Source organism: Oncorhynchus gorbuscha, linkage group LG23 (genome assembly GCF_021184085.1).
Source record: "Oncorhynchus gorbuscha isolate QuinsamMale2020 ecotype Even-year linkage group LG23, OgorEven_v1.0, whole genome shotgun sequence".
Lineage (NCBI taxonomy): Eukaryota > Metazoa > Chordata > Actinopteri > Salmoniformes > Salmonidae > Oncorhynchus > Oncorhynchus gorbuscha.
Window position 1 is genome coordinate 69855871 of NC_060195.1, and position 20496 is coordinate 69876366.

The 20496-nt window shown below is 40.5% G+C and overlaps 1 pseudogene; it reads right to left on the reverse strand.

Annotated features, from left to right (window-relative positions):
* Positions 1-1763: 1763 nt before the first annotated feature.
* Positions 1764-20089, reverse strand: LOC124011047 (annotated as a pseudogene).
* Between the last annotated feature and the right edge of the window lie 407 nt (positions 20090-20496).

A 20496-nucleotide genomic window follows, 5' to 3' on the forward strand; every position in this document is an offset into this window, starting at 1 on the left:
TGTGTTTGCTGTGATATGTGGTTGTCTCACCTGGCTATCTTAAGATGAATGTACTTAATGTGCTGGTGACATCACAGGGTCAGAGAGAACTCCTGACTGTAGTCATACAAAAACACTCCCAGCACTCAGCCCATAAGAACCATTCATACTGTCAGATCTAATATGAAGAACTGAATACAACCATAAGAACCATTCATACTGTCAGATCTAATATGAAGAGCTGAATACAACCATAAGAACCATTCATACTGTCAGATCTAATATGAAGAACTGAATACAATCATAAGAACCATTCATACTGTCAGATCTAATATGAAGAACTGAATACAATCATAAGAACCATTCATACTGTCAGATCTAATATGAAGAACTGAATACAATCATAAGAACCATTCATACTGTCAGATCTAATATGAAGAACTGAATACTAAAGAGAAGAAGAGGTTGACCAGTACATATTCATGTAACTCTATTTCTCATTGGCAGATCAATAAAGTTTGCTTCAATGCAGTTATCCAACACATTCATGATCAGTAACTAAAATAACTAATCTAGTTTTAAAGACAATTAATAAACATGTATTCATTTCATAAACTGTGTATCATTAAACAAAGTTGTAAAATAATCCCCCCAAACTAATGGTGAAAAGTGATCATCACACCATCTCTATCTGATACATGTTAGGGGTGGCGGAAGGTAGCCTAGTGGTTAGAGTGTTGGGTCAGTAACCAAAAGGTTGCTTGATCGAATCCTTGAGCTGAAAAGGTAAAAATCTGTTGTTCTGCCTCTGAACAAGGCAGTTAACCCACTGTTCCTCGGCCATAATTGTAAATAAGAATTTGTTCTTAACTGACTTGCCTAGTTAAATAAAGGTTCAATAAAAAAAGTGTCTACCAGCTCCTTCCCACAGAATACTGCAGAGGGACAACCTGGTCTCAGAGCAAAACCTATTTTATATGACAAAAACATCCATTCCACTCCATTTGTATGTTAGCTTACATTACATTGGCCTACCAATAAAAACTAAACTAAAATATAAACTAAACATGTAAAGTGTTGGTTTCATGAGCTGAAATAAAAAGATCCAGCACAAAAAGCTAATGTCTCTCAAATGTTGTGCACAACTTTGTTTATATATACTGTTAGTGAGCATTTCAGCCTTTGTCAAGATAATCCATCCACCTGACAGGTGTGGCATATCAAGATGCTGATAAAACAGCAATATCATTACACTGGTGCACCTTGTGCTGGGGAACAATAAAAGGACACACAATGTCACAGATGTCTCAAGTTTAGGGAATGTGCACAATAGACATAGAAATACTTATTTTCCACCATCATTTGCAAATAAATTCATTAAAAATACTACAATGTGATTTTCTGGATTTTTTTTTCTCATTTTGTCTGTCATAGTTGAAGTGTACCTATGATGAAAATTACAGGCCTCTCATCTTTTTAAGTGGGAGAACTTGCACAATTGGTGGCTGACTAAATGCCTTTTTGCCCCATTGTATACGTGTTTTTAAGTGGGAAAATTTAGAGAAACTAGTTCCACAGTCAGAGCAGTAATACGGCTTCTCTCCTGTGTGAGTCTTCTGGTGAACTTTTAGCTCAGTTGATGTTTTGAAGCATTTTCCACAGTCAGAGCAGATGTAAGGCAGTGGGTATAAGTCTCACCAGTGTGTATAAATTGGTGTGTTTTTAAGGTGCCCAGATGAGAGAAACTCGCCCCACAGTCAGAGCAGAAGAAAGGCTTCTCTCCTGTGTGAGTCCTCTGATGAACTTTGAGCTGAGTTGATGTTTTAAAACCTTTAACACAGTCAGGGCAGAAGAAAGGCTTCTCTCCTGTGTGTGTTCTCTGGTGAACTTTTAGCTCATTTGATGTTTTAAAACATTTTCCACAGTCAGAGCAGTAATAAGGCTTCTCTCCTGAGTGTGTTCTCTGATGAACTTTTAGATGAGTTGATGTTATGAAGCATTTTCCACAGTCAGAGCAGACGTAAGGCTTCTCACCAGTGTGTATAAGTTGGTGTGTTTTTAAGTGGGAAAATTTAGAGAAACTAGTTCCACACTCAGAGCAGTAATATGGCTTCTCTCCTGTGTGAGTCTTCTGATGGACTTTTAGCTCAGTTGATGTTTTGAAGCATTTCCCACAGTCAGAGCAGACGTAAGGCTTCTCACCAGTGTGTATAAGTTGGTGTGTTTTTAAGGTGCCCAGATGAGAGCAACTCACCCCACAGTCAGAGCAGAAGAAAGGCTTCTCTCCTGTGTGAGTCTTCTGGTGAACTTTTAGCTGAGTTGATGTTTTAAAACCTTTTCCACAGTCAGAGCAGTAATAAGGTTTCTCTCCTGTGTGTGTTGTCTGATGAACTTTTAGCTCATTTGATGTTTTAAAACGTTTTCCACAGTCAGAGCAGGAGTATGGCTTCTCTCCTGTGTGTGTTCTCTGATGAACTTTTAGATGAGTTGATGTTGTGAAGCATTTTCCACAGTCAGAGCAGACGTAAGGCTTCTCTCCTGTGTGTGTTCTCTGGTGAACCTTTAGCTCATATAATGTTTTGAAACATTTTCCACAGTCAGAGCAGGAGTATGGCTTCTCCCCTGTATGTATACGTTCATGTGATTTTAAGTGGGAAAGCTGAGAGAAACTAGTTCCACAGTCAGGGCAGAAGAAAGGCTTCTCTCCTGTGTGTGTTGTCTGATGAACTTTTAGCTCATTTGATGTTTTAAAACATTTTCCACAGTCAGAGCAGGAATAAGGCTTCGCTCCTGTGTGTATACGTTGGTGTGTTTTTAAGGTGCCCAGCTGAGAGAAACTCGCCCCACAGTCAGAGCAGAAGAAAGGCTTCTCTCCTGTATGTATACGTTCATGTGTTTTTAAGTGGGAAAATTTAGAGAAACTAGTTCCACAGTCAGAGCAGAAATACGGCTTCTCTCCTGTGTGTGTTCTCTGATGAACTTTTAGCTCAGTTGATGTTTTGAAGCATTTTCCACATTCAGAGCAGACGTAAGGCTTCTCTCCTGTATGTATAAGTTGGTGTGTTTTTAAGGTGCTCAGATGAGAGAAACTCGCCCCACAGTCAGAGCAGAAGAAAGGCTTCTCTCCTGTGTGTGTCCTCTGATGAACTTTTAGCTGAGTTGTTGTTTTAAAACGTTTTCCACAGTCAGAGCAATAATAAGGCTTCTCTCCTGTGTGTGTTGCCTGATGAACTTTTAGCTCATTTGATGTTTTAAAACATTTTCCACAGTCAGAGCAGTAATAAGGCTTCACTCCTGTGTGTGTTCTCTGATGAACTTTTAGATGAGTTGATGTTGTGAAGCATTTTCCACAGTCAGAGCAGGAGTAAGGCTTCTCTCCTGTGTGTGTTCTCTGGTGAACTTTTAGCTCATATAATGTTTTAAAACATTTTCCACAGTCAGAGCAGGAGTATGGCTTCTCCCCTGTATGTATACGTTCATGTGATTTTAAGTGGGAAACTTGAGAGAAACTAGTTCCACAGTCAGGGCAGAAGAAAGGCTTCTCTCCTGTGTGTGTTGTCTGATGAACTTTTAGCTCATTTGATGTTTTAAAACATTTTCCACATTCAGAGCAGTAATAAGGCTTCTCTCCTGTGTGTGTTCTCTGATGAACTTTTAGATGAGTTGATGTTGTGAAGCATTTTCCACAGTCAGAGCAGACGTAAGGCTTCTCTCCTGTGTGTGTTCTCTGGTGAACTTTTAGGTCATATAATGTTTTAAAACGTTTTCCACAGTCAGAGCAGGAGTATGGCTTCTCCCCTGTATGTATACGTTCATGTGATTTTAAGTGGGAAACTTGAGAGAAACTAGTTCCACAGTCAGGGCAGAAGAAAGGCTTCTCTCCTGTGTGTGTTCTCTGATGACGTTTCAGCACCGTTGATGTTTTGAAGCATTTTCCACAGTCAGAGCAGGAGAAAGGCTTCTCTCCTGTGTGTATTTTTAGGTGTATTTTTAGCTTTGATAGAAATGGGAAAATCTCTTCACAATGTGGGCAGTGATGAGACCTCTTAGCTCTCTGATCTTCCTGCTGTTGCTCTCTGGATTTAGAGAATGTCTCAACATGGTATCCTGTGTGAACATCAGAAGAACCAGTCAGTTGGTGTGATATACATGTAAATCAAATGTATTTTATGAAGCCCTTTTTACATCAGTAGTTGTCACAAAGTGCTTAACCTGTCTGGTTCAAATCCCATAATTAAAAATTCCTCAAACATACAAGTATTTTACACCATTTTAAAGATACACCAGCCACAGTGTCCGATTTCAAATAGGCTTTAACGGCGAAAACACACTGCGATTATGTTAGGTCAGCGACTAGACACAGAAACCATACAGCCATTTTCCAACCATGGAGAGCTTCACAAAAGTCAGAAATAGCATTAAAATTAATCACTTACCTTTGATGATCTTCATCTGGTGGCACTCCCAGGTGTCCATGTTAGACAACAAATGTTTGTTTTCTTCGATAAAGTTCATCTTTATGTCCAAATACCTCCGTTTTGTTGGTGTGTTTAGTTCAGAAATCCAAAGGCACAAAGTGCACTCTCGAAAAGTCATAAAGTACAATAAAAGATGGTAGAAACATGTCAAACGATGTTTAAAATCAATCTTCAGGTTGCTTTTGTCATAAATAATCAATAAAATTTCAACCGGACAAAAGCTTCGTCAATGGAAAAAGGTAAACAAGAAATGCGCGCTCTCGATCACGTGTCTGGCTCATATGGATGGAAATTTCCACTGTCCTCTCATTGAAAGCGGTGTATCTCCCTCATTTTTCAGAGTAAAAGCCTGAAACAATGCCTAAAGACTGGTCACATGTTGAGGAAGCCATAGAGATCTGAAACAATGCCTGAAGACTGGTCACATGTTGAGGAAGACTGTCTTTGTATGGTGGATAGGCTTTCAATGGAAAAACAGCCTTTCAAAATAATAGTACTTCCTGGTAGGATTTTCCTCTGGTTTTTGCCTGCCATATCAGTTCTGTTATACTCAGACATTATTTTAACAGTGTTTTCTATCCAAATCTACTAATTATATGCATATCCTAGCTTATGGGCCCAAGTAGCAGACAGTTTAATTTGGGCACGCTTTTCATCCAAAATTCTAAATGCTGCCCCCTACCCTAGTGAAGGTAACTTCTTTGGGGTAGGGGGCAGTATTGGGTAGCTTGGATGAAAAGCGTGCCCAAATTAAACTGCCTGCTACTCAGCCGAAAAAGCTAGAATATGCATATACATAGAACATTTGGATAGAAAACAATCTGAAGTTTCTAAAACTGTTTGAATGATGTCTGTGAGTATAACAGAACTCATATGGCAGGCAAAATCCTGAGAAAAATCCTACCAGGAAGTGGGAAATCTGAGGTTTGTAGTTATTCAACTCAGCTCCTATTGAAGATACCGTGTGATGTTAGTTATTTGTCACTTCCCAAGGCTTCCACTAGATGTCAACAGTATTTAGAATCTGTTTTGAGGATACTACTCTAAAGGAGGGGCTCATAAGGGCTCTATGAGTGAGTGGTCTGGCAGAGTGCCACAGCCTCGGTCTGGCGCGCTCACGTGAAAGGTAGCTACGTTCCACTTCATTTGTACAGACAAAGGAATTGTCCGGGTTGGAACATTAATGAAGATTTATGTTAAAAACACCCTAAAGATTGATTCTAAACATCGTTTGACATGTTGCTACGGACTGTAACTGAACTTCGTCTGAAACTAGTGAACGCGCTTGGTGAGTTTAGATTGTGTACTGAACGCGCCAACAAAAGGAGCTATTTTGAAATAAATTATGTACATTATCGAACAGAACAAGCACTTATTGTGGACCTGGGATTCCTGGGAGTGCATTCTGATGAAGATCATCAAAGGTAAATGAATATTTATCATGTTATTCTGACATCTCTTGACTCCAACATGGCGGAAATTTGTTTGGCTTGATTTTGTTGTCTGAGCGCCGTACTCATATTATGCTTTTTTGGTAAAGTATTTTTAAAATTGGACACAGCGGTTGCATTAAGGAGAAGTGTATCTATAATTCCGTGCATAATTATTGTATTTTCATCAACATTTATTATGAGCATTTCTGTAATTGATGTGGCTACTAAACGTAACGCTCCTATGTAAACTCAGATTTTTGGATATAAATATGAACTTTACCGAACAAAACATACATGTATTGTGTAACATGATGTCCTAGGAGTGTCATCTGATGAAGATAAATCAAAGGTAGGTGATTCATTTTATCAATATTTCTGCTTTTTGTGACTCCACTCTTTGGTTGGAAAATGGCTGAATGCTTTCTGTGACTTGGCTCTGACCTAACATAACGATATGTTTTGCTTTCGCCGAAAAGCGTTTTTGAAATCGGACACTGTGGTTGGATTAACGAGAATTTTATCTTTAAAATGGTGTAAAATACTTGTATGTTTGAGGAATTTTAATTATGGGATTTCTGTTGTTTTAAATTTGGCACCCTGCAGTTTCACTGGCAGTTGAAAGGTGGGACGCGAGCGTCCCAAACGGTCCCAGAGAGGTTAACTTCTTGCGGCGAGCCATCCCGGGTCCTGGATCGTGAATACAGCTTCAGGCTCATTACCATAACGCAACGTTAACTATTCATGAAAATCGCAAATGAAATGAAATCAATATGCTAGCTCTCAAGCTTAGCCTTTTGTTAACAACACTGTCATCTCAGACTTTCAAAAATATGCTTCTCAACCATAGCAAAACTAGCATTTAGCATTTAGCGTTAGCATTTAGCATTAGCATTTAGCGTTAGCATCAGCAGGCAACATTTTCACAAAAAACAGAAAAACATTCAAATAAATAATTTACCTTTGAAGAACTTCGGATGTTTTCAATGAGGAGACTCAGTTAGAAAGCAAATGTTCAGTTTTCCTGAAAGATTATTTGTGCAGGAGAAATCGGTTCGTTTGGTGCGTCACGTTTGGCTACCAAAAAAAAACTAAAATTCAGTTATCCAAACGCCAAACTTTTTCCCAAATTAACTCCATAATATCGACTGAAACATGGCAAACGTTGTTTAGAACCAATCCTCAAGGTTTTTTTCACATATCTCTTCGATGATATATGGTTCGTGGAAGTGTCCTTTCCCCTCTGAATCGCATGGCAAAATGCATGCAGCTGAAGATTACACAACAATTTAGACAAAGGACACCGGGCGGACCCCTGGCAAATGTAGTTTCTTATGGCCAATCTTCCAATGATATGCCTACAAATACGTCACAATGCTGCAGACATCTTGGACAAACTGCAGAGAGCTTAGGTTCATTCATCACACATTCACAGCCATATAAGGAGAAGATGGGAAACAGAGCCTCAAAAATTCTGCTCATTTCCTGTTTGAGGTTTCATCTTGGTTTCGCCTGTAGCATGAGTTCTGTGGCACTCACAGATAATATCTTTGCAGTTTTGAAAACGTCAGAGTGTTTTCTTTCCAAAGCTGCCAATTATATGCATAGTCGAGCATCTTTTCATGACAAAATATTGTGCTTAAAACGGGCACGTTTTTTAATCCAATAATGACGTAGCGCCCCCATAGGTTGAAGAGGTTAACAGAAACCCAGCCTAAAATCCCCAATGAGCAGGCAATGCAGATGTAGAAGCACAGTGGCCACAACAAAAACTCCCTAGAAAGCAGGAACCTAGGAAGAAACCGAGAGAGGACCCAGGCTCAGAGTGGTGACCAGTCCTCTTCTGGGCATACTGGGTGACAGAGCAGAGTGGTTAGAGCAACCGAAAGGTTGCAAGATCGAATCCCCGAGCTGACAAGGTAAAACTCTGTCGTTCTGCCCCTGAACAAGGCATTTAACCGAATGTTCCTAGGCCATCATTGAAAATAAGAATTTGTTCTTAACTGACTTGCCTATGTCCAAACGCTAGCAGGACACCTACGACAACATCCGGGGAAATTGCAGAGCGCAAAATTCAAAATACAAAAATCGGAATATTAAACATTCATGAAAATACAAGTGTTTTACATCATTTAAAAGCTTCTTGTTAATCCAACTGCATTGTCAAATTTGAAAAAGGCTTTACGGAGAAAGCATACCATGCGATTATCTGAGGACAGCACCCCACATCAAAATACTTTTTCAACCAGCACAGGCGTCACAAAATCACAGACAGCAATTTAAATAAATCACTTACCTTTGAAGATCTTCCTCTGCAATCCCAAGGGCCCCAGCTACACAATGAATGGTAGTTTTGTTCGATAATGTCCTTCATTATATCCCAAAAATATCAGTTTAGATGGCACGCTTGATTCAGTAGGTCACTCGTTCAACATGCACACAAACAAATCTTAAAGGTTACCGGTAAAGATCGTCCAAAAAAGTCAAACGACGTTTCTAATTAATCTTCAGGTATTCTAATATGTAAATAAACAATAATATTTAAGACGGAGAATAGTGTGTTCAATAGCAAAGATAAATAAGAAGAGCGCATTCTCATTGATGCGCGCAACATGACTACTTTTCGAAATGGGGGACATCTTGGAAAAACTACAAATACACATTTAAAAAAAAACAAGCATGAAACCCTTTCTAAAGACTGTTGACATCTAGTGGAAGCCATAGGAACTGCATTCTGGGTCCTATCTATTTGTAATCCCATAGGCAAACATTGAAAAAACCGGTGACCTCAAAAAATAAATATTCCAGATGGATTTTGCCTGCCATATACGTTCTGTTATAGTCACAGACATTATTTTAACAGCTTTAGAAACTTCAGAGTGTTTTCTATCCAATGCTTTCAAGTATATGCATATCCTAGCTTCTGGGCAGTTTACTTTGGGCACGTCAGTCATCGGAAATTCCGGACAATAACCAGTATGCTAAGAAAGTTAAATAAAGGTTAAACTTTTTTGTTTGTTAAATACACTACGAATAGTGGTGAAATAAATTACTAAATTCTAAAGTTACAAATGTCCATGCTTTTGAAAGAATAGCACATTTTTTGTCCAATCAAAGTGATCAGAAATACAGTGTAGACATTGTTAATGTTGTAAATGACTATTGTAGCTGGAAACGGCTGAAGATCTCGTACAATGCTGTGTACTACGCTCTTCACAGAACAGCGCAAACAGTCTAACCAGAATAGTGTCCAGAAGGCCAGCATCCCGGAGTCGCCTCTTCACTGTTGACATTGAGACTGGTGTTTTGCGGGTACTATTTAATGAAGCCGCCAGTTGAGGACTTGTGAGACGTCTGTTTCTCAAACTAGACACTCTAAAATACTTGTCCTCTTGCCCAGTTGTGCACCGGGGCCTCCCACTCTTCTTTCTATTCTGGTTAGAGCCAGTTTGCACTGTTCTGTGAAGGGAGTAGTACACAGAACTGCACGAGATCTTCAGTTTCTTGGAAATTTCTCACATGGAATAGCCTTCATTTCTCAGAACAAGAATAGACTGATGACTTTCAGAAGAAAGGTCTTTGTTTTTGGCCATTTTGAGCCTGTAATCGAACCAACAAATGACTCAGATACTCAACTAGTCTAAAAAAGGAATGTTTTATTGCTTCTTTAATCAGCATCATAGTTTCCAGCTGTGCTAACATAATTGCAAAAAAGGGTTTTGTAATGATCAATTAGCCCTTTAAAATGATAAACTTGGATGAGCTAACACAACATGCGATATCAGCTGATGTACGAAGGGCTATATAAATACATTTGATTTGATTTAATGGACCAAAAAAACATACCTTTCTTTCAAAAACAAGGACATTTCTAAGTGACCCTAAACTTTTCAACGGTAGTGTCTGTATTCATTTCAGTAGGCTGTATGGGAAGGGGAATCAAACTATTCTAAAACTGGGTAGGAGTCAAAAACTAATAAGAGGCAAAAGTCATGAAAATGATGAGCTATATCATCTTACACGCAACATCACAAGGGTGATAGACATTACTTTAAACACACAAATTCTACTAAAATATTTCACCCTGAAACTGTATCACTGTGTGTGAAATCCATTAGACTCATAAGACTATAAGTTGGTAATATGTGCAGCGTTGGCAGGATATATTTAGAACATTGTGTTCCTTACAGGACATTCTGTCCCCACCCGGAGAGTGGAGAAACTGTTAGGCTTGCAGAAAATCATGAAACATGTTGCAGAATATGATAAACAATGTAAGTGTACAGTGGAACAATACAGCCATCCTAAAGCGGGGTGCGGTTCTCGACTGATGTGTGTATAAAAGATGGGCTCTGAACTTGAGAGGGCAGAGCTCTCTGAATAAAGAACTGATCATTTGTATGCTGGGACTCTGTTTATTAAAACTTAGAGCCTAACAACCTCTAGGATACAGATGGAGTTATAAAATAGTTCAGTTAGAACATTGGGATAGAAATTCTCGTGACAAAGGGGATTAGTAACTACACAGACTCATTTCATAGAACTTCAAAAACACTGGCAGTTTGTCTACTCCACTTCTTTAGTCTACACTCTGATCACTCCAGATAGCCCAGTGAATAAAACAAATGCTGACAATACTGTTGTCATCCATACAAGTCTTAGTAGCATGAAATAATGTCTACAATGCATTCAAAAAGTATTCAGACCCCTTGACCTTTTCCACATTTTTTTTACATTAGTCTCATTCTAAAATTGATTAACTTGTGTTTTTCCCCTCATCAATCTACACACAATACCCCATTATGACATCACAATACCCCATAATGACAAAGCAAAAACAGGTTTTTAGAAATAACTGAAATATTACATTTACGTAAGTATTCAGACCCTTCACACAATAGTTATTGAAGCACCTTTGGCAGTGATTACAGCCTTGAGTCTGGTTGGGTATGAAGCTACAAGCTTGGCACACTTGTATATGGGGAGTTTCTCCCATTCTTCTCTGCAGATCCTCTCAAGCTCTGCCAGGTTGGATGGAGAGCATCTCTGCAAAGCTATTTTCAGGTCTCTCCAGAGATGTTTGATCGGGTTCAAGTCCGGGCTCCAGCTGGGCCACTCAATGACATTCCGAAACGTGTACCGAATCCACTCCCAAGTTGTCTTGGCCAAAGAGTTCAATCTTGGTTTCGTCAGACCAGATAATCTTGTTTCTCATGGTCAGAGTCCTTTAGGTGCCTTTTGGCAAACTCCAAGCGGACTGTCATGTGCCTTTTACTGATGAGTGGCTTCTGTCTGGGCACTCTACCATAAAGGCCTGATTAGTGGATTGCTGCAGAGATGGTTGTCCTTCTGGAAGATCCATAGAGGAACTCTGTAGCTCTGTCAGAGTGACTATCCTGTTCTTGGCCACCTCCCCGAACAAGGCCCTTCTCCCTCGATTGCTCAGTTTGGCCGGGTGGCCAGCTCTAGGAAGAGTCTTGGTGGTTCCAAACTTCTTCCATTGAAGAATGATGGAGGCCTCTGTGTTCTTGGGGACATTAAATGCAGCAGAAACATTTTGGTATCTGTCCCCAGATCTGTGCAGACATAATCCTGTCTCGGAGCTCTACAGACAAATCCATCGACCTCATGGCTTGGTTTTTACTCTGACATGCACTGTCAACTGTGGGACCTTACATAGACAGGTGTGTGCCTGTCCAAATCATGTCCAATCAATTGAATTTACCACAGGTGGACTCCAATCAAGTTGTAGAAACATCTCAAGGATAATCTCATAGCAAAGGGTCTGAAAACTTAAAAACATAAATAAGCAATTGTATTTTTTTTTTACATTTGCAAGAATTTCTGAAAACCTGTTTTCGCTTTGTTATTATTGGGTATTGTGTGTAGATTGATGAGGAAAAACATTAATCAATCTTAGAATAAAGCTGTAACGTACCAAAATGGGAAAAATGGGAAGGGGTCTGAATGCTTTCCGAGGGCACTGTCAGACCCCTTCCCATTTTTCCCATTTTGGTACGTTACAGCTTTATTCTAAGATTGATTACATGTTTTTCCTCATCAACTTTTTCCACGTTTTGTTATGTTACAGCCTTATTCTAAAATTTAAAAAATATATATCCTCAGCAATCTATACACCCTCATAATGACAAAGCTAAAACAGGTTTAGAGATTTTTTGCAAAAACACACAAAAAACAGAAGAACAAGACAGACTCAAAATTGAGTTCAGATGCTTCCTTTTTCCATTGATCATCCTTGAGATGTTTCTACAACTTGATCTATACAACATATTAAATATCCACTACTGTTCAAAAGTTTGGGGTCACTTAGAAATGTCCTTGTTTTAAAAGAAAAGCACATTGTTTGTCCATTAAAATAACATCAAATTGATCAGAAATACAGTGTAGACATTGTTATTGTTGTAAATGACTATTGTAGCTGGAAATGGCAGATATTTTATGGAATATCTACAAAGGTGTACAGAGGCCCATTATCAGCAACCATCACTCCTGTGATCCAATGGCATGTTGTGTTAGCTAATCCAAGTTTATCATTAAAAAACACTTTTGAAATTGTTAGCACACCTGAAAACTGTCCCAAACTCAACACCCCAGATGCTAATATATGCATATTATTATTAGTATTGGATAGAAAACACTCTGAAGTTTCTAAAACTGTTTGAATGATGTCTGTGAGTATAACATAACTCATATGGCAGGCAAAAACCTGAGAAGAAATCAAAACAGGAAGTGAGATAAATTGATTTTCAAAACAGTTCCTATTGAATTCACAGTGAGATATGGATGAGGTTGCACTTCCTAGGGCTTCCACTAGATGTCACCGTCTTTAGAAACTGGTTTGAGGATTCTACTATAAAGGAGGGGCTCATGAGAGCTCTTTGATAAAGTGGTCTGGCAGAGAGCCTCGGTCTCATGACACTTGCTCCCGACAGAGTTAGCTCTCGTTACAATGCTTTTCCTCAGACAATGAAATTCTCCGGTTGGAAACTTATTGATGATTTATGTTAAAAACATCCTAAAGATTGATTGCATTCATCATTTGACTTGTTTCTACAGACTGTAACGGAAAAATGGCTGTGTTTTTTTTGACTTGGCTATGACCTAACATAATCATATGTTGTGTTTTCGCTGTAAATCACTTTTTAAATCGGACACCATGGGTAGATTAAGTGACCCCAAACGTTTGAATTGAGATCAGGTGCATCCTGTTTCCAAATCAAATGTTTTATTTGTCACATACACATGGTTAGCAGATGTTAATGCGAGTGTAGCGAAATGCTTGTGCTTCTAGTTCCGACAATGCAGTGATAACCAACAAGTAATCTAACTAACAATTCCAAAACTACTGTTTTATACACAGTGTAAGGGGATAAAGAATATGTACATAAGGATATATGAATGAGTGATGGTACAGAGCAGCATACAGTAGATGGTATCGAGTACAGTATATACATATGAGATGAGTATGTAGACAAAGTAAACAAAGTGGCATAGTTAAAGTGGCTAGTGATACATGTATTACATAAGGATGCAGTCGATGATGTAGAGTACAGTATATACGTATGCATATGAGATGAATAATGTAGGGTAAGTAACATTATATAAGGTAGCATTGTTTAAAGTGGCTAGTGATATATTTACATCATTTCCCATCAAATCCCATTATTAAAGTGGCTGGAGTTGGGTCAGTGTCAATGACAGTGTGTTGGCAGCAGCCACTCAATGTTAGTGGTGGTTGTTTAACAGTCTGATGGCCTTGAGATAGAAGCTGTTTTTCAGTCTCTCGGTCCCAGCTTTGATGCACCTGTACTGACCTCGCCTTCTGGATGATAGCGGGGTGAACAGGCAGTGGTTCGGGTGGTTGATGTCCTTGATGATCTTTATGGCCTTCCTGTAACATCGGGTGGTGTAGGTGTCCTGGAGGGCAGGTAGTTTGCCCCCGGTGATGCGTTGTGCAGACCTCACTACCCTCTGGAGAGCCTTACGGTTGAGGGCGGAGCAGTTGCCGTACCAGGCGGTGATACAAGCCCGCCAGGATGCTCTCGATTGTGCATCTGTAGAAGTTTGTGAGTGCTTTTGGTGACAAGCCAAATTTCTTCAGCCTCCTGAGGTTGAAGAGGCGCTGCTGCGCCTTCTTCACGACGCTGTCAGTGTGAGTGTCAGTGTGACCAATTCAGTGACCGTTGTCAGTGTGACCAATTCAGTTTGTCTGTGATGTGTATGCCGAGGAACTTAAAACTGACTACCCTCTCCACTACTGTTCCATCGATGTGGATAGGGGGGTGTTCCCTCTGCTGTTTCCTGAAGTCCACAATCATCTCCTTAGTTTTGTTGACGTTGAGTGTGAGGTTATTTTCCTGACACCACACTCCGAGGGCCCTCACCTCCTCCCTGTAGGCCGTCTCGTCGTTGTTGGTAATCAAGCCTACCACTGTTGTGTCGTCCGCAAACTTGATGATTGAGTTGGAGGCGTGCGTGGCCACGCAGTCGTGGGTGAACAGGGAGTACAGGAGAGGGCTCAGAACACACCCTTGTGGGGCCCCCGTGTTGAGGATCAGCGGGGAGGAGATGTTGTTGTCTACCCTCACCACCTGGGGGCGGCCCGTCAGGAAGTCCAATACCCAGTTGCACAGGGCGGGGTCGAGACCCAGGGTCTCGAGCTTGATGACGAGCTTGGAGGGTACTATGGTGTTGAATGCCGAGCTGTAGTCGATGAACAGCATTCTCACATAGGTATTCCTCTTGTCCAGGTGGGTTAGGGCAGTGTGCAGTGTGGTTGAGATTGCATCGTCTGTGGACCTATTTGGGCGGTAAGCAAATTGGAGTGGGTCTAGGGTGTCAGGTAGGGTGGCGGTGATATGGTCCTTGACTAGTCTCTCAAAGCACTTCATGATGACGGAAGTGAGTGCTACGGGGCGATAGTCGTTTAGCTCAGTTACCTTAGCTTTCTTGGGAACAGGAACAATGGTGGCCCTCTTGAAGCATGTGGGAACAGCAGACTGGTATAGGGATTGATTTAATATGTCCGTAAACACACCGGCCAGCTGGTCTGCGCATGCTCTGAGGGTGCGGCTGGGGATGCCGTCTGGGCCTGCAGCCTTGCTAGGGTTAACACGTTTAAATGTCTTACTCACCTCGGCTGCAGTGAAGGAGAGACCGCATGTTTTCGTTGCAGGCCGTGTCAGTGGCACTGTATTGTCCTCAAAGCGGGCAAAAAAGTTATTTAGTCTGCCTGGGAGCAAGACATCCTGGTCCGTGACTGGGCTGGGTTTCTTCTTGTAGTCCGTGATTGACTGTAGACCCTGCCACATGCCTCTTGTGTCTAGGCCATTGAATTGAGATTCCACTTTGTCTCTGTACTGACGCTTAGCTTGTTTAATAGCCTTGCGGAGGGAATAGCTGCATTGTTTATATTGATCATCATTGAGATGTTTCGACAACTTGATATATAAAAATATTAAATATATATGTATCAGATATAAATCATCAGGATGTGACAGTCCACTGGTTATGTTCAACACTTCTCCAATCGTTGCCTAGTTAAATAAAGGTTAATAATAATAGTCAGGCTCTCCATGAGCATTAGCTGCTACTTCTCTCAATCCCATTTTAAAAAGTCTCCCTGTGTGACATTCCTTGAGACCAACCAGAAATGTTTCCTTGGCCAAATATTAGATTGTCATAAAAACATGTTCTCTTGTTTATGCATCACCAAATGTTGTGAGACAAAAGAGTAGGGTAGGTGAGCATCAATCGCTAGTTCGGTGCAGCAGACTGCAGGTGTGTAGTGCTGCAAGAGCGATGAGCCGCCACAATGGTGTTTTTTAGTAAAGTTAGATCAATGTCTTAGATGATCACCTAATGACTAATTAGCAGTCCACATCACCAAATATTATAGCATATCATTACTTTTACAACAAAAATAACACCTACTTTCTTACGAGATTTTAGGATGGTTTGCTGAATCGTCCCAAACTCAACAGCACCATGAGGCAGAATGTGCTTTGATTAAAACAAAATACAGGAAGTCAATATAATTTAACACCATCTGCTCTAATTTGCTCACCAAACAGTAATTCAAGAAGATTTAAATGCATATTCCCGTGAAATTGATTGAGATCAAACGATTGGCATGCAGACGCAGCTTGGTCATTTCACTGGTAAAACGTGAAGAATTATAATTCAATATTGACAGTGATGATGTCATGGCCTATGTTGAAATGAGGTATGCCTAACTTGGTGATTGAGGGTATTAAACATTTTCAACGTTCTTAAGACAATGTGTGGGCAAAGGCAGGCATTACAAGTTTAAATAGTTTTTGCTTCACTGTGAAGTCTTGAGTTTTCAGGGATGTGTGATGTCAGAATTACAGAATTCAACCTAGCAATAGACTGGTCATAACTTATGGAGGTCTAATTTATGAAGTTAACTTATAGATAGAACAAGCTCTTACCGTGACTAACAGTTGTCCTAATCTTCTCCTCCTCTTCTTCATCTTTAATGTTGACATTCAGCTCCAGTGTTTGACTGCAGTCTTCCAGCTTCACTGATGCCATCTCTGGATCCTGCAGAGCAAACTGGGCTCCACTGTCACAATCAGGACCCAGTGACTGTGGGTTTCTACTCAGTGTGGAAGGAGAGAGGAAGGCTGGGTTTGTCCTCACTGTTGATGTTACCGGCCTCAGACTTAATCTGAGTCGGTCTGTAGTAATAAAGACAAATGGACACAAAAGTTATTTTCTTGACAGTTCTGGAACTTTATTCTGTAAAAATGTTTTCTTGTTCAATTATCTCATTTCAGTAGCTCAGGTAGCTAATCCTTGAAAAAACATTAATTCACGTTAGACACATTTTAAATTGCACAACATAAGTGCACTTAATCTATAGTAGATTTCCTAAATTCACATAAATGCATAAATGGCTCAAAAACCATTTAGTACAAGATGGTATCATGGAGGTCCACAAACAAACGTTTAAGGTCCATGTCTGTCTAATTCTGTACTAAGAAAATAAAACAAGAAATCCCTATTAACTTCTACCACACCCTCCCCTTCCCCAAAAACCCTCCCACACCCCCCAATAAACTATATCAATAGATCCCTTTCTGTGTTTGCAAACATTGGGGTTTATATCATGCTGATCCACCCCCAGGTTATCCAGCTTATTGAAATCCATACCGACAGTAACATCTGTTACCCCCAACAACTGCTGCAATTTACAAGATAACTTTCAACCTGGTATTTCTACTTTACACAATGCAAGTTGTTGATAAGCGAACCAATGAAAGCTATGAAGTACATATTATTCAATATTAAAGTATCCTTTGTCACAGTGCATTTATGTCTGCAAGATTTCTGAACAGGCCTCGAAACCATGTCAGGACTAGTAGAAAGACCAGTTCTGAAGGTAGGTCCTCTTACTACGGGACCAGCCATGGAAGCTCCATCAGTCTGACAGTAGGTCCACTTACTACAGGACCAGCCATGGAAGCTCCATCAGTCTGACAGTAGGTCCTCTTACTACAGGACGAGCCATGGAAGCTCCATCAGTCTGCACTGTAGTTCCACCAGTCTGTCTTACAGCCTCTGCATATGATACATCATGACGGATTCTATATCTCTGAGCATCTCTCTGCACCTGGAATCCCCTAAATGCTGCTCTGTCTGTCCTCTGCACAATTGCAACACTTAACCGTCACATTGCTCCAACATTCACTGTAATCATGTTCCCCACCACACTTGGCACATCTTTTCACTCAACAGCTACATGTTCCATTCTTTGGCATTTAAAAACACTGTGATGATTCACTGTTGCTGCTCCAGTTTCAACTGTTCTGCTATGGAACCCTGACCTGTTCACCGGACGTGCTACCTGTCCCAGACCTGCTGTTTTCAAGAGAGACATCAGGAAAGGTAGAGATACTCTCAATGATCAGCCAACTGACATTTACTCCTGAGGTGATGACCTGTTGCACCCTCGACAACAACTGTGATTATTATTATTTGACCCTGCTGGTCATCTATGAACATTTGAACATCTTTGCCATGTTCTGTTATAATCTCCACCCAGCAGCCAGCATCGCCTGGTTCCTCTCAATGTTTCTTCCTTGGTTCTGGCCTTTCTTGGGAGTTTTTCCTAGCCACCGTGCTTCTACACCTGCATTGCTTGCTGTTTAGGGTTTTAGGCTGCGTTTCTGTTCAGCACTTTGTGACATCAGCTTATGTAAGAAGGGCTTTATAAATAAATTTGATTGGTTGATTGATGAGGCTGGGTCAAATTCTCTGACATTGAAGCTAAGGAATCCTATTCTGTACTTTTCCAGACAAAACCTTCTAACACCTCAACAGCACTGATAAGCTTTCACTTCTTTAACCCTCTTTCCTACTGATCAACCTTTAGGCTTCAACCACTCTGTCTCCCTTCACATGTTCTTTAACAATATCATCCATGGACATAGATATTGGGACCTCAGAGATTATTACTCCCTTCAATGTAGCATCAGCTCCAGGGTCATGGCTTCTGAGCTTTGTCCCATTATGATTTTCCATTTGAAGAATCTTTCCTTGCTGAACCTGACCAGCACAAGATATTAACAATTTATCATTTATTTTTTATTTCACCTTTATTTAACCAGGTAGGCTAGTTCAGAAAAAGTTCTCATTTACACGGATCCTGCCCAGCTGAACTTCCCCTCTCTTTAAGGCCTTGGTTAATCAGGGTGTAAATGAGGCCCTGTGGTCTCCTCAAACACCATCCAAACTTTCCACTGTGACACATTATTACTCTAGCTCCCTACCATAGGCCTCTTTGGAGTTTCTGAACTACATACACCACTGCTTCCAGTATCCATTTTCTGTTCTTCCTGTCTTTCCACTACATAACATTCACATACTAGGCCCTCATCCTCCCGCTCCATATCATCAGAACTGTCCCCCACATTGATCGCATTCCAGCACAGCTGTTGCTTCTCAAACTCTCCATTTCCATAGTTTCAGGGGTGTCAAACTCATTCCACCGAGGGCCGAGTCTCTGCGTTTTTTTTTTTTCAATGACAACATAGACAATCAGTTGAGGTGAGTTCCTCACTAATTAGTGACCTTAATTCATTAATCAAGTACATGGGTGGAGCGAATGGGTTTGATACGTGCTCCGATTCATCGCATTAATCGACGCCATTCCATGCAGTTGGCCTCTCTCCAAATGGTGAAGTTTAACTTCAGCTAGCTTCCCTCTATTTTGACACTTCTTCACACACCATCGTGTCGCCATTTCACCACGAGCAAACTCCAAGACGACCAAAACCGTTGATGCCGCCATTTGACGAGCCTTGTCCGAACTATCCAGATCTCGCGAGCTCACATGAACGAAAAAGTGTATGTAAACTCGCGAGATCAGGATGGTTCGGACGAGGCTATTTACCAGCTCATAAGCATCATTTTACACAAAACCAAGAACATGTAAAAACGAACTCAAAGTGGACTTTGACGAAATGATGTACATACACTCAAGACAAACCCAAAGTCTAGCTTAGTGACTTGAAAAATCGTTTTAAATCACGTTCACTCCCTCGGTGTGACCCCAAAATAACACATACAATTAAAACCTTTACCAAACGTGATAATACATTGACAGATTTGTTACCTAGAATATTATATATTCTTTCGACATTAGAAACTTTAAACGTGCTATTTACATACCTACAATAATACATTTGAAACGGACACAACCACTATCGACACAACACAGTTCTGTTGTTTTCTTCCCGGAACTTCCTGTTCCCAAATGCGACAGTGTCAACTTTTTCTCTGGTATACTTACACAAATATAACGTGTCTGCCGCCACCTACTGTACGGTTAGTAAACTGTTAAAATAAATACATGTCAATTGCGGAAACAACGACTTCAAAACAAAATACAAAAATAGATAAATATAACAACATCCCACTCCTTCAGTCACAGTCCGATTCAAATCACATCCCTACACAGTCTCATGGGCCTCGTAGGGAGGAACATCTTAATTCAGTATTCCCTGCAATTAGTGGTGTAAAGTACTTAAGTACAAATATTGTAAGTACTGCATAAGGAGGTTTTGGGGTATCTGTACTTTACTTTTGATATTTTTGACAACTTCTACTTTTACTCCACTACATTCCTAAAGAAAATAATGTACTTTCAACTCCAAACATTTCCCTGGCACCCAAAAGTACTCGTTACATTTTTTAATGATTAGCAGGACAGGAAAAAAATTCAATTCGCGCATCCCTATGTAACAGATGTGAAATAGCTAGCTCCTTGGCGATGGTGCGCGCTAAATAGCGTTTCAATCGGTTACCTTACTTGCTCTGAGACCCTGAAGTAGTAGTTCCCCTTGCTCTGCAAGGGCCGCAGCTTTTGTGGAGCGATGGTTAACGATGCTTCGTGGGTGACTGTTGTTGATGTGTGCAGAGGGTCCCTGGTTGCGCCCGGGTATGGGCGAGGGGACGGTCTAAAGTTATACTACTGCATCTGATTTGTCGGACTCACAAATACTTTCTTTGAAAATGATGGGTGGGATCTTAAATCCAATCCAGAGTGGCAGAGTGTGCGT